At 33.8% G+C, this 15099-nt stretch overlaps 1 long non-coding RNA gene across 1 annotated transcript in view; it reads right to left on the bottom strand.

The window, feature by feature from the left end:
- LOC128250446 (uncharacterized) overlaps positions 1–15099 on the bottom strand; it is a 562297-nt gene that overhangs the window by 138823 nt on the left and 408375 nt on the right. The gene's annotated exons all lie outside the window — the stretch shown is intronic.

Consider the following 15099-nt stretch of genomic DNA (forward strand, 5'->3'; position numbering starts at 1 on the left):
TCAAGTAAATGAGACGAGAATAACAATTTTTTGTTGTAGAACAAATAACAAATTTAAGGTCATCCAACTAATATATCACATCTCGAACATTTAATCACAGATAAAGAAACATAATGCTTTTTCTATACATAGAATACGGATGTACACAATCACAGAAGATGAAACAATACTTCATTTAGACCGGTATGTAGAAAAAAGTGTGTACAGTCTATCGCGTATAATTTTTTTTTTTATTAATTAATTAATACTTCAGCGTTTAAATTTTTTTTTTTTTTTTACATTATAAAGACTAAAATAAAATAATGAATATAGAAATATAGAAATACGTATATAAGAAACATATAAATACATAAGATATAGAATATAGATAAAAGTTCAACGATGAAGAAATTTTTTCGTTTAAAAGTTACTTTTTAAAGTAAAAGGGAACATTTTAAGAAAAACCGGTGTCCAAGAAAAAAAAGAGAGAAAAGAAAAATATACTTACAGTCCCTATGGCCATTCCAAAGGTGCATTACGGTAATGACTCCTTTGTCAGGGGATAATAGTAACACCACATACCAATACGAGATTTTTTTTTTTTGGATAAAACGATGTCGCATTGCGTGTTTTCTTTTATAAGATATCATGTACAGACGAGCCCAAATATTCAGAAGATTCTTTTTCCCCCCTCTTTCCTTTCCTCTTTCTTTTCTTTATTTAAATCAGAAGAGGAAAAAAAATTATTATGCAGGTGGCTGTATTAAAGTAAATTCAACCTCGCCGGTTTCAATTCCCTGTAACGACTAAATGATTTAATTATTTTGACTTTTTATTCCGATACACTTTTAAGAAGGTAGACGAAAATGTATGGATGCAAAAATGAATCAGTAAATTTATTCAAGGTGTTTGGTCCAAAACATGCAAGGACGTTAAGGGATTCTTTTATGCACAGCTTACACTTGCTAATATTTCCTTTGAAGAACGAGCAGATGGACAGAAAGATCGAGAAGTGAATTATAAGAGTGAAGATGCTGGAACCCTGTGCTGAGAAATGCATTTTGATACGCGAGGAAAGCTACTGGGAGTACATAAAAGAATTTGATGAGGATGCAAGAACGAAACGGGTTTGGTTGGTGGAGACACCACCCACTAGAACTGATTATTTACAGTTGATAAAGACGGATGTAACAGTAATTAATGGGAGAAAAGTAACGCGAATATTTCAAATTTTGGAGTTGCAAAACTGTTAAAATGCATGCAGATTAACTAAAAGTGAAAAATTGGATAAATGTAACCACCCGACTTCGGGGGTCGTACGGATATTGTGCCTCATTTTTCATTCTTGCATATTATCATTTTATTTTAATTTTTCTTCTACGGTCATCATTCGTTTTTTGTAAGTTTTAATTCACCGATTTTATGTTTGTTGCGTTTTGTACTGTCTTTATATTTTGTGATGTCCGGGAAAGCTTTCTGTGTATCCTTTTTGGGGAAATAAAGAAATGCTTCTTCAAAAAAAACCCCAAAAAACTTCGTATTGGTATGTGGTGTTACTATTTTCCCCTGACGAAGGAGTCATTACCGTAATGCACCCTCGTGCATTGACTATGCTAATGAATCCTTGAAATGGCCATAGGGACTGCAAATATGCTACAATAAAAGAGAAACTGTTTTAATACGGAATATACTATAAAACGTGTTTCTGAAAAGCTAAAAAATGCTTACATACAGATAAAAAATTCTCCTATGACCTTATGGTTTTGTTATTTAAATATATCTTTATATGATAATTAGCAATTAGCGAAAACCTTTCTTCATGTGTATTGTGATGTGTGTGCGTGTGTGTGTGTGTCGGGGTGTATATGTATACAAATTCAGATATGTTTGTATGTATATATATATATATATATGTACACACGCACACAAATAAACACACACTCACACACACACACATATATATATGTATGTTTGTGAATGAACATAATTATTTAAACACACACATGCACACACACACGCACAAACATATATATGTGTGTATATATATATATATATATATATAAGTGAATGTGTTTGTGAGTGTACGTATGTATATACATATATGTGTGTGTGCATGTGTGCATGTATGTGTATTTGCATCTAGCATCACGCCACTTTCATTGCACTTACCTGACTGTTTTTACGTACTTCTCCTTCAACGAATGTTCTTACGTATTTATGTATGTATATATGTGTTTATGCATGTATATATGTATGAACACATGTACGTTTGCATGTATGTATGTATGTATGTACGTATGGATATACGCATTTGTATGTGTATGTATTAGATACTCACGTATTTTAGTATGCATGCATTCGTTTATGTATGTGAATTGAATTTTGCCAACATCATGAAGATATTTCGCGGTAAGTAATATTGTGAACATTACTTAGTAGAGTGAAAATGATTTGCTTCAATGGATTCACTAACCATGAAATTACTGTGGATGGCTTGGAAGACGAATAAAGTTTCTCTTCTCTTTGACATATGAAGCATTACTGGATTTTATTTGTTAAAAAAAGTGTTAAATAAAACAATATATCCAAACAGATTAATTATTAATCTATAAACACACAAAGAAGACTTCCAATATATAACGGCTGAATGATCAAGGATTTTTCTTTGGAAATGTATATGCAAATTCGCACACACAAATTAAATAAACATCCACTTATATACAGATAGACACACACTCTCTTATAATCACATAAATACAAGCAAACTAACGAAAACATAAATACGTGTAGTGCAACAAATACAATTGAATTTTCCATCTAATTTATGCAGTTGCTTAGGAAGTACAATCAAGTTATTACAGTTCACTTCAAGTATTTGAACGACATATGAGATTGTGTACATGCCCGTGTATGTGTGTGTTTGCATACTAGCACAAGCACACACATACAAACTCACACAGCCACACACTCACTCGATTGCACTTAAACACATACATGTAATCACATACGCCAATCACGTACATCATAAATTCATAACTATACACTTATATACATCAATGAATATACATATAAATAAATATATTTAAATATATGTAGGAATATAAGGGCTAAATTTAATGCTTTTTCTCTCCTCTTTTCAGTCAGAGCTCGATGTATTGCTGTCCGGTCAACGGTGTTGGAGAGCATAAGAATGAAAGATGTAGTTGAAAAACATGTTAAGTCACAAGGTCAATTGGAATATATCTGAACATTGGCAAAGAGTTACCTCTATCAAGATAAGAGTTACCGCTATCAGGATAACCAAGTGTACTTTGAATGTTATAAAATCTGTAAGGGGTAAGATGGATAGCTGCAATTGAGATTACGGAGTTCATGGCTTGCAAACATATCTTCCTTCTTCTTTGAACAGAGGCATAGCCTCAATTCAGACTTGAAAAATCTGTGATGGATTGCTGCTGGAAGGTCATATGTGTGACAACACGATTCACCTCCTTACCAAACTACCGGAAAGCATAAGAAGGGTTTATGAACGAATATATTGATTTCAGGAGCCCGAATCTCTGACCTTCTATTTCACCCGATTGTAGTCTCACAAATGTGTGTGTGTGTCAGTGGGGGACCACGGACAAGAAATATAATCAACGCATTACCAGAAATGCTAAGGCCGATCTAAAGTTCAGGAAAGAGGAATTCTTCTAAGAACTTCCCAAGGGCACAGTGAGAAAAGCATTTGTAAGTTTTTGAGACGATTTAAGGCCGGGCTCGACGATCAGAACGGCAAATTTGAGGACACTTTTATCTCTTATCCACAATCTATGTTTGTTAATTTTGATATATTAAAATCCTGTTTTCCCTTAGATGGGATAATTTAGTTTCTTTTCCATTTATACAAACTGTCAAATGTAACCCGAAAATCACTGGATATATATATATATATATATATATATATGATGCGACTCTCTGTACTGTTATCTCTCCTCCCTTTCGTTTCCTCTCTCTTCCTTTCTCTAATTCTCTTTATGTCCCCTTCTCCCCCTTTCGTTATTTCTCTCTCAGCCTTTCTCTAATTCCTTTACTCTTCCCTTCACCTGTCTCTATCTGTCACTCTCTCTTTCCCACTCTTCGCCTTCATTCTCTCGTTGCTCACACGTGACCATCGGCTATCTTTCTTTTCCTAACTTGAACTTCTTTCTTTCCTTTTGATCTGCCACAGAGATCACACGCACTCTTGTCTGTCTCCTCTCCTGTCTTTTCTCCTGTCAGAGTTTCTTCCTCCAGTGTTCGCCACCTCACCTCATTATGATTTAGCACCCCTTACTCTTTGTTTTCAATGTCATCTTTTTGTTACCAAATTTCACCATCCGCATATCTCAAATCTTATTTTGCCCTGCGGGACCAACTTTTTCTCGAAGCCACATCATGATATAATTGCTCGAAATGTAGAGTAGATAGAACAGCCGACAACAGATGAAGGGTCGTTGTTTATGTTACTCATCTTGTTTTCCATTTGTTTCTTTCATTATTCGCAAAATGGTTCGTATTCCATATTTTCGTATTTCATGTTGTTTATGTTTTATGACATCCTGTGCGCATATATGCATATATACTAGACTACCCGTGACCCGTTGGGTCACCGAGAAAGTCTGCGTTTCTCAGCATCAGTCTTTTGGTTTCTGTTTTTTTCCAGGTTATTTTGCATGCTTTCAACGAGAGTGTTATCGAAATCACGCGTAAGCGTCTCCTTTCCCGAGAAAAGGAAAGACTTGGATGCCATTTCTTGACCTACTACCAATTAACAGGTATTTCGGATCCTTTCTCGCAAATAGTAGTCACTTGCTATTAAGGTCTAGTAGAAATAGCAGCCAAGACTTTGGAAGTCAGATACATTGAATGCACTCCAAAAAAAAAAAACCTATAGAAAACATTATTTCACACCAAGGTTACGAACGGGTGTTTTAGGAAGTATTTATGCCCCACAAAATGTTTGTAATGGTATTCACTTGAAAATAATTTTAAAAAAACATTAAAATATTGTCTCTTAAAGAAAACTAAAGTATAAATATTTATTGTACAAGCAGCTTACATTTTTGAAATCCTATTCACTTAAAAATATTTCTAAATGATTAAAATATTGTTCTGAATAAACGCAAAAATACAGTAAAGAAATTATATAATTTCATTGTCAACTCACTATCTAATAGAAAGGTAAGAGTTTCTTCCCTTTCACTATGAAGATTATTATCGGAACAGTTTCCCCATTATGCACCATATTGGGTATTTATACTCCACATTACCGATTTACAGGAAATTGTTTCATTCCGTTCGTATTAGCATTTCAGGGTGCCTTAATTCGGAGTATTTTTCCATTATGAGTAACACTGCAAGCAAGCAAGAATCAAGGTGACTTGTAATGTATTATGCGTGTGATTGTGTGTGTATGTAAGAGAGAGAGAGAGAGTGTGTGTGTGTGTGTGTTTTTGAAAATTTTACAATATATATAAATATAGAAATATATGCATATATATACACATATACATTTCCATATACTAATATGTACACACATATACACGCACTTATTCATATTCATGCATATATATAAGAGTGTGTATGTAAGTATTTATATGTAACAGGAGTCCATAAAAGTGCTTAGTGACCCAGAATCCAGTATAGCTAGCAAAGTTTGAGTTCGCAAATTTTTTTATGTATCAACATGGTGTATGTGTGTGGAAGATAATCTTTTACCATTGCGTGTAGTCCATTATAGATTAGAATTACTGAGAAAGACAGGGAACCACTGAGAGTTATGTGAATTGTATATGGTTTGAAGGAACATATGTTGTAAGGAAAAGGATATTAAATGGTGTGAAAAGATTGAGTGATGCTTGAATATGGGGTGATAGTGAAATATGTGATAAGGAAGCAGGGTTCTTATGGCGGAACAATGTGGCATCGAGAGATCGGCTGCGCTTGGGATGACAGAACATATACCAAGAAAGCGTGAATAGAAAAACAAAAGAAAAAAACATAATTCACCGGGTTGGCAGACATCTACAATCCAAAATGGATAAAAATGGAGCTGAAGACATCTTGATAAAATACATATGAATATGTCTTGCCAAATAGAATAACAAGAAAAAGAAAAACAATGGCATCATACCGCAACACCATTTTCAAAAGAGAGTAAAACATGAAGTAGAATTCTCTAAACACTAAGAATATATCCTAAACTGCAGGTTGGCTTTTGCCCTTTTAAATAAATGAAGAAAGGATTCTTTACGTAGCAAAGCTTCCAAAGAGTACGCATCGTCTCGAAAACCGGAGAATACAATTGCAATAGAGTTGAAGCTAGATAATATATAAATTAGCGCATTAATGATAGTACGCTGTCAAGTGGCCTTGCATTAAGTCAGCAATAATTTTGTTCTACATACACACGCACACACACATGAATATATGCATATATATGTATATATATATATATATATGTGTGTGTGTATGTGTGTGTGTGTGTGTTTGTGTGTGTGGGGGGGCGTGTACTCACACATATATATTTTCATAGACACAACTATACACGGGTATACGTACGTGTGTATTTATAAACGTGTGTTGCATATTAATATATACATACACACATTCAAATACATACATACATACACACACACACACACACACACACACACATATATATATATATATATATATATATTGATAGATAAATAAATAGATAGAAAGGAAGGCAGACAAACAGAAATACAGACAGAGGGGTAAGTATATAGATAGATCTGTGCATATATATATATATATATATATATATATATATATATATATATATATATATATATATACATACATAAATGTACATATCTACAAATATACACACACCCACTCTCTCACACACTGGCGTATGCACGCGCGCGCGTGCACTCCTCTCTCTTGCAAACACAGACAGGCGGGCGCACGCACACTTGCACGTATTAGAATGTATCTCAACAAATATTCAGAATTTAACAAAACGTTATCAATACTGATGCTTTTCATAGACACATATGTTTAATGTAGACTTTCAGAAGATAATGAATCATGTGTTTATTTGAATTAATACCAACATTATCTTTCGAAAATACTGAATTCGCAAAGAAACATGCTAACAAAGCAATATAACTATGTATTTCGTGATGTTCAGAGATTAGGTTTTAACAAAAAATTTAAATTGGAAATGAATTTAGATTCGTACAAAAGCGTAGATAACGGAATATATATATATATATATATATATATATATATATATATATATATGTATATATATATATAGTACTATCACAATTGTAACATATTGACAATACAGCCTGATATTACTTGTAGAAAGTAGATTTTTAAGATAAATGTGTGTATAAATATCACTTAATATATGTGTAAACATATACATATGCATATATATAGACACACACACACACACACACACACACATGTATGCAAGTATGAATGCATATATGTATGATCTGATATGTAAATTTCAATATGCACATGAATATCCGCACATATAAACTCACCCACATTCACAAATACGAGCAGTCTGCCATAAACAAGCATTTGCATATCTGCATATATCTATATTCATATACACGCTTAAACACACACACACACGTGTGTATGTATGTATATGTGTGTATGAGTGTGCCCGTGTGCGCTGTTGTGTCTGTCTATGTGTGTGTAAATATGTATACACATTTAAAGTGGAACTTTTACCTCCAAAACGGCGTATGAGTGTTCAGTAAAAACATTATAAAATGCGAAAAGGTATCATGTAATAACAGGTGAAACAGAAAAACGAAGACGCTTGTCTAACCGGAAAATATTACTGACACAAATACGGAATTAGCAATGCCCTCATATTATTATTCCTCTAATCTACTAATGTTTACTATTCACTTGTTTTATTTGGTGATTCCTAGTTTGAATATTCAGGCTTGGAATTGATTTGCAGTGACGATTACAAACACTACGGAAATCTTACATATTATTTCAACGAATACGTCTACGAGCTTGACTTATTAAACCAGCATGTGACATAGCCGAGATATCGCAATATGGTCGAGGCTCTTTTGTGGGAAGATATGTGTTTTGTTGCTTTATTTTGCTATTCTCCGGTCACTGAGTATAAATAGTCATAGTTCGCAGAAGGAACATGCAAAACACATTGGGGATAAAACCATTAAACAGTCACACGGAGATGTTACAGTAAGTCGAATTCCCTCATCAATGAAAGTTTAGCAAAAGCGGACCTATTGAAATATCTCCGTTTTAGTGTTTGCATAAAGTTTACTGATTGTACAGTCAAGACGTTTTTGCATATTCCATCTGCAAATTATGAATATAACAATTATTATATAAGCCTGAGCTTCCTGAAACAGGTTTCAAGTTAAGAACGCATGCATTTACTTCCGTCTTCTCCTTTTTATGCTCTTTGTAAATAAATTTACACATACACATTCACACAAACACACACAAACAAACACACACACTTATATATATGATATTGTTCGGTTTTATTTCATGATTCCTTGCTAACAGAGAAAGAGTCGGTTTCTAACTTTGATTCAAGGCTCCTCTACTGGAATTTCAGCAGGGTATCTTTGTATGTGTGTTTGTATGTATGTATGCATGTATGCATGTATGTATGTACGTATGCATGTTTGTATATATGAAGATATGTACGTTTTGTTTTATGTATGTATTCTCATGCATATAGCTGCATATCTAGACACGCTCATATATATTTAAATGATAAACATTTGGAAGATTTTACTCAATGCTGTAGTTCCAGTGATGGACTGAATCTGTAGTTTTCGAATTAACAGTCACCTTTCTTGTTTTGAGAAGACTAATTTATCAAGATTGGTATGAAGGCAGTGTGTTACATATCCCAGGGTTCCAATAATTACAGGTATAAACCTGAACTTGTAATGTAGATAGAATAACTGCATATTTTTCATTAGTTCAGCATAGGTATTCTCTTTTTCACTGACCTTCAGCTTTATGTTAATATCTGCTGGGCAGCTAATTTCCACAACTGTACACTGTTTCTCTTCTCTATCCCAAATCATCATATCAGGCCTCTTGTGCTTACATTTTTTTAAGGTCTTCACTGGTACATTCCATCAGTACTCCTTTGTCATATGAGTAGCTCTGACTTCTACCATACTGTGGGTTCTTATGTCTTCGTCCTCGGGGTTATCCTTCCGACAGATTTCATTATAGACTGACCTAGATAAAACATCATGTCTCTTCGGTAGATAATACTGTGATGATATTTGGGGACAACTGGTTATGATGTGGGTGATTTCTTCGGTGTTAATTCCACAAATTCTGCATCGTTTATCACATTTTACTGATTTTCCTGCATCTGTAACCCTTTTATGCATCAGGCATTTTGTTGATATTTCCAGTTCCTCGATTGCAAACACATACCCTTCAAAGTAGGAGGTAATGATCCGGTTATTTTCCATGATAGACTAATTTGATGATCAATGTTACTATCATCTCGGAGCTTTATACTAACATATCCATGCATAATCTTCCACTCATATAGGTTCATCCTTTCATCTAATGGTATTTATCTAATGGTATGTATGTATGTGTGCGTGTATATATATATATATATATATATATATATATATATATATATATATATATATATGTGTATGTGTGTGTGTGTGTGTGTGTGTGTGTGTGTGTGTGTGTGTGTGTGTGTATAGGCGTAGGAGCGGCTGTGCTGTAAGTAGCTTGCTTACGAACCACATGGTTGCGGGTTCAGTCCCACACCGTGCAACCTTGTGCAAGTGTCTTCTACTATAGTCTCGGGCCGACAAAATCCTTGTGAGTGGATTAGGTAGGCAGAAACTGAAAGAAGCCCGTCATGTATATATATATATACACACACACACACACACATATACATACACGACGTGCTTCTTTTAGTTTCAGTCCACTAAATCCAGTCACAAGGATTTGGTCGACCTGAGGCTATACTAGAAGACACCTGTGTCAGGTGCTATGTAGTGGTACTGGAACCGGAGACGTGGTTGACAAGTACGCTTCTATTGCACACAGCCACACACACACACACACACAATATATATATATATATATATATATATATATATATATATATATATATGCAACAATGTTGTTGCTTATATTTCATATTCAAACGTGAAATTCTGTTGAAACTTTTTTGCAGATTGTGTTATGCCATGTAAGATAGAAAATCATCTTTATGCTATACATTGATATTCCTAATATTTCTAGCAATATTCAGATTTGTATGCTCTATATATTGGACTCTAAGCATCTATAATATTTGAATATGTTTCAGCATGCATAAAAATTAATATTCCCATTCGTAGTTCCTATCGCCTGAATCGCTGATGGATATGGGAGAGTGTAATCATGGAACGTATAAAAATATGCTATTCTCTTTTTCCAATAGTATTTGAAATATTTTAATAACGTTTTCAAATATGATTTTATTAGATTTTCCCAGAATCCTGGAAAATCTCGCATTTAGGCATGTAACAATATTAATAAATGTAAATAATGGCGTCAAAAATTCGCTACTCAAACTTTCCTCGAATTTATATATACCACATGTGTTTTAAAGAGATTTCACCCCAACTTCTATTATGAAGTTACTCTTATTTTCGTCCAGTGGGCCCTAAAAATTTGCATGCATTTGCTCAGGCTTAGCGAGTAAGGGCAATGATGAAGTGCAGTTTGCGTCTATTTTCCGACACCAATTTTGATGGTTGGGCAAAACGTGTTAGAAAGGCCTCAGGGCTATCCTAACTATATCAAACTGAGTAACTATGTAAGTGCTAACAATAGCGATATTTTCACTATATTATAGAATATAGAAATGTTGGTGCGGATTTTTGCTGCAGTTCCCGGAGGAAATACAAGGTATCCCAGAATTAACTATCTATTTCAGTAAAATCAAACATTTAAAAAAAAATCTCACTTTTGTTTACGTTTATCATGTTTAACATGTCTTAAAAGTGTATAAAATGTTTATTCTGTTTATAATTTGATACTTTCTATAATATTCTGACAATTTAATTTTCATTCTTGTCGAACCACTCTTATCTCACCGACATATTTTTTTCAAATTGGCTAGAATTATTTTCTCTGCTTCCATCTCCATATAGTTTAGTTGAACTTAATGAATGCGAAAGATAACTCCTAAAATTGCTTCAACACTAAGGCTAGCTTATAAATATTCAGGGATACAGACGGAGCACATAACGAAAATTTCCAATACACTTTTGACGTTAGATGTAAACATTTATTTATTTGCTATCATAATTAAATAATAAACAATATTCTGTTAATGTTAAATCTCTGAACCAGACAGTGACTGCACGACAAGATGTGAGTCGATAGCCAGCTGGAGGAGATGTTCTCCTGGGGCTAAAAGCAACAGTAACATCCACCCTTAGGGGGTCAGCCACATTTAAGTGGCAAATATAATATTCTCTTAGTTTTTTTGTTTTTTTTAATTTACCCGATTTCGTTGAAATAGAAAGTTAATTCTGGAACACCCTGTATATAAAATGTGTTGCCTATGACGTGGCCACAGTACTTATATGGTCCGTTCGGTTTTTGTTTCAATACTCACACATTCCACAAATAAGTGAGTTTGAATTTTCAGTTATTATTATTTACGTCTTACCGTACAGTTGATTCGCATTTCGCACCTTTACTTTTCCTTTGCTTAGTTTTTTCACACTCACACATTATCCTTATGACTCATGTTGATGGCATCTTGGAAATCAAATTTTGGAACAACATTCATTCTGTGAACAAAAAAAAAACTATATGTTTCTCTATTCTTAACTGCTTGATTAACCAGATACTCTGTGTAATATTGTTTCCTGGCTACACTACCTTAGTGATGAAACATGTTTGGATTCGTCTGAAACCATTTCATCACGAAACAAAGCTTCAGTAACGAAAGTATATATAATTGAAAGATGTTGAAACCGCTGATAAATTGGTGGGGGGGGGGGGGGGGGGTGGAATATATATGGTTTGACTTGGAATTATATAAAATTGTGCTCAGTCTGAAGTTCTTCCTTTTTACATTGAAGAACCTCGCAGCAAGATGAACGCCGGTTGTCTAACTAACTTTGTTACTTAGCCTACGGCAACTCTGTGATTAAATGTTACCCAGCTATTATTTCCAATTTGTCTGTTTTCAAACATATTGTGTCAAGGACTGCTGTTTTGCATGAACCCTTTCTGATTTATATGATATCAAAATGGTATTTAAAGATGATTCGATTACTATTTCTAGCAAATTCATCGACTATGTGCCTGCTATTTTGTTTCCTCGTCTTTATATAAGGTTCCTATGATGTAATGGATTCGAGAATACATTGAAACACCCTTGTCTTTGATGTAATTTGGTATTTTTAATGTGAGTGTAAACTAATAAAACTGAATTATAAACGTTGTTATGAAGGGACTAAACTCCAAGTTAAATATAATTTGTCTGTTAACCTCAGCGAATTCGATCAATAACATCGTCAATAAATGTTAGAACGAAACCTCCCAGTATAGAAAAACCTATTTTACAGAGAATCACTCATTACTTTTATTAGACTTCATTTGTTTCTTTATGTTTTGCTTTTGGTGTTTCTTGTGTAAAATGGGTGTATTTTTACATATTCTTCCTTCAGTGCTATCTCACTCAATTTATCATGAGTATAGAAACTTAGTCGTTAACTAAAATAAAAAGAAGCAATATAAACTGTATATACTACGTTAGCAAAAAAACAAATTTAATTAAAATCAAATATGAAAGCACCGACGATTCCTTTCCAAATAGTGTCTGAGATTCACTTTTATTTTTATTTAATGTTTTTTTCCTTTCTTTCTCTCTTTAAGGTACTTTAATACAATTTTCCACAGAATTTTACCTTTGTCTCGAAATTAAATTAGATACAACGAGAGAAAGAAGAGGGTGAGAGAGATGTATTCAAAAATATTTCAAACAGTTTCCAAAGTTAAGCAAACAATAGGAACTTAAATGTTCTATACTACATTCTATCTATCTATTTCTATTACTTCAACACCAGTCTATCTTCCGCGAGCAAAAATCCTTTTAGAAATTTCAAGAGTGTGACGCACATAGGTAATAGTGAAAACAGTATGCGTCAGAATATATGTGTGAGTGAATGAATGTGCATGTGTAGAAATGGCTGTATACGTGTAACCATTTATGTGTCTGGTGGTGATTTCATTTAAATTGAGACGAAGTTAAAATAGTGTTTTGACTGCAAGATTCTATTTCTATCATGACCTTCAAACAGACATTGTTAAACTGCAGCCTCTGGTAATAAACTATTAACATTTCGGTGCATGTACCTTTTATATGCTATTTTCGTTCATTTAAACTTATTAGAGTTATTTCAAAATCATTAAAGTGGGACAAATTAAGAATAAAGTGCAGTAATTTTATTAAATTTAGCTAGTGATATCATTATGCTGAAGTTAAGCAGTATAATCAGGGGAAACTAGTGATTTTCTGCGAAGAGTAATAGAAAGACAAAATGTTCAAGTAAAGGTATTTATATTATGCCTTGGGGCAAATGAGAATTCTTCAATTTCCGATAGGACCACACGCTGTTGTTGGGGGAATGTGTTAGTAGAAAAGGTACAAGAACAATTTTAGATTATTTGATTTCTAGATTGTATAACTTATGTGTATTCATGCAGTCGGTCTAAAGATAATAAATATATACCTTGTTTTATCGTCAATAAACAAAAAGGCTGTCTCGCCAGAGCTATATATACATATGTATGTGTGGGTGGGTGTGTATGTGCGTGTGTGTGTGTGTGTGTGTGTGTGTGTGTGTGTGTGTGTGTGTGTGTAGGTGTGTATGATGATTAACTTCTATCATTGTAAGTGAAGTAACCCTCTCCAAGAAATTGTGCTCACCCGAAATAAAAGCTGTTTTTCTTTTAGTTGCTATGACTGTTGTTGGTGAATGCCGTGGATGACCTGGTGAAGCAATGTATGTATTCCATTCATAACAAGCCCGCCTCTTTTTGCATATATTCGTGCTCATACGAGTATATAATGTATAAATATGATAGGATATAAAACAGATTTAACTGCCATTTTAGTGCATCGATTTTGAATGTAAAATCTATCTCATTGGATCGAAATGTTTCTATTCCGGTTGTAGACTCTTCTCTGTCACAGGATGGCAATAAGCTAACGGAACTACGATGAAAATCATTCCAGTGGTCTGCATCCTATATTGCATAGAACTACATCATCATCATGCATATTATACTTAAGAGGGCAGCATGTTATTTCAAGATGTTGGCTGGTCTTTCTAGCTTACATCATTAGCACCTCCATGTATAGTGAACCATCTATACATCTAATTCTACAATTATTGACGTAGTAACCGGTTGAGTACTAGTGTCGATGTAATCGCCTAGCCTCGACCAACAAAATTGCTGGCCTTGTGCCAAAATTGGAAATGAATATTGCGGAATTTCGTGTGTTGATTGTATGGGATGCACTGCAGTGGTGTAATGGTGTTCTCTGTACATATGCAGTGCATACCGAAGATACGAGGTTTAGTCTAAATAACAAAACATTATTTCTCTTTTTACTAAAGACATCAACGCAAAAACAATACAGTTTGTACATGCTGTATATAACTATTCTAATGATACGAATTTGATTTTAAAACGTTTTGTATACCCGTATAAAGCGAGATTCATTGTCATCATAATGACATACCAACTATCTATCATTCTCACTTGTAAAGTGGGTGTTTCCGAAAGCGAACGTTCAGAGAGAAAGATATCGTAAGAGAAGCTCTCCAAACCCTTACGAGAGATATTCTGGATTCTGTTCTTACTTTGTCTCGTTATTTCAGTGCAGGTGGATCTGACATTTTATTTACAATACTGCAAATCTGCACCGAAATAAATTATTACAAATGTTGATTAAGTGATCAGGTTTTTTTTTCTTTCTCTTTATCTACTCTCATTCACTCGTTGTCTTTCACTCTCTCTCCCGCTCATTCACTCTTTATTTCT

This window comes from Octopus bimaculoides, chromosome 21 (genome assembly GCF_046866305.1).
Source record: "Octopus bimaculoides isolate indiv1 chromosome 21, ASM4686630v1, whole genome shotgun sequence".
Classification (NCBI taxonomy): domain Eukaryota; kingdom Metazoa; phylum Mollusca; class Cephalopoda; order Octopoda; family Octopodidae; genus Octopus; species Octopus bimaculoides.